Below are 1,496 nucleotides of genomic sequence, written 5' to 3'. Positions count from 1 at the left end.
AAAGTGTTCACATTCAATACCAACTTTCTCCAGCAGAGGATTACAAAAGCCTGGGATCACAAGGACAATACCCAGAAGGGAATTCCAATGTCACTAAAGAAATGATGACATTTAATCCCTTTAAGCAACCAAAGTAGGGCCAATGAATCCATCTTTTTTTTTTTTTAATTATTTGGAAGTCTTTAGGAAGATAAGCAGTAGCAATTACATATGAGAGCTGAGGCCAAGTGCTGTAGTTCAGGATCCCAGAAGTTAGAGCATCAGTTCAAAGAAAAGTTCTGGGACAAAGTGTACAGGGTGGAGATTTATAGGACTCGGAGGTATTCTGAGGAATATAGTTCATTGGAGATGAAGGCTGGCAAAAGGCGTCACCAAGGACTCTTCCATGTAGTTCCTGCCACTACTCCCAGGGCTCCTTCTCCATACAGTGGTCCATATCCCCATTACCAACTCCTACATACCAGCAATGATTGTAAGAAGTGAACCTCATTGCATGCATATGAACTTCATGCCTTCATGCAAGGGGAATGGCATACTAGAAATCCCACTTTGTGTAGCTAAACCCAGGTCAATTCCAAATTCCCAATATCCATGATCCCATACCCTTTGGAATGCAACTGGACCTCTGGTCATGGCTGTGAGTTGTTGCCGTTCATCCTTACTATATCCTCTCATCCCACACCCAAACAATTAACACATAGAGTACTAACATCAAGAATAAAAGAAAGTCATCGTTGTAGAACCTCCAAACCTATGTAACATAATGAGGAATTCTAAACAGCTTTACATAGATAACTTTAATAAAATCAAAATGGATGTGACAATGTATCTGCATTTCAATCCCATTTATGCAAAATGTGTGGACATACATATTTGCGTGTATTGTACTTGACAAAGTTGTTTCGTAGGATGCTAATAATTGGATATGCTAATTTACATGGTCCAAAATGAGGTATGAGGGTATCTGTTGCCCTCTCTCAAACTTTAGAAATTATCTTGGAAGGCATATACTTTCCCATCATTTGCACTTCCAAGAACTTTTCCTAGGAAAGATTTGCAGAGCAGTTTGTGTGTGTGTGTGTGTGTGTGTGTGTTATATGTGCATGCACAAGTGTTTCTTTTCCCTCACTGTTAAGAGGGAGGGATAATTCAGAATTAACATTTTCTTAGAAGCATAGGACCAAAGAGAGAGAGAGAGAATTCATAGAAGAATGAGTGATAGGAAGATTTTGACATCCAGGCAGGCTAGGGAAGGTAGAGGATGTTGAAGTTTGAAGATATAGAGAGAAACCAGACCACAGATTCCACAATCCCTGTCCATAAAGAAGGCAGGTAGTTAGCCAAAATTGAGCCATACATTGCAATTGTTTGATAACATGTGAGATTATCTGTGTTCCTCATAGTGAAGCAGAGAAGTAAAGTCTCTGTTCCTTAGGTGAGAAGACCCAAATTAGAAAGTTATGTGTGCTTTTCTCTGACCATTGATGTTTTACAGG

The sequence above is a fragment of the Ochotona curzoniae genome, unplaced genomic scaffold (genome assembly GCF_017591425.1).
Source record: "Ochotona curzoniae isolate NIBS_2020 unplaced genomic scaffold, NIBS_Ocur_1.0 scaffold_1852, whole genome shotgun sequence".
Lineage (NCBI taxonomy): Eukaryota > Metazoa > Chordata > Mammalia > Lagomorpha > Ochotonidae > Ochotona > Ochotona curzoniae.
Note: the sequence above shows the minus strand (reverse complement) of the source record.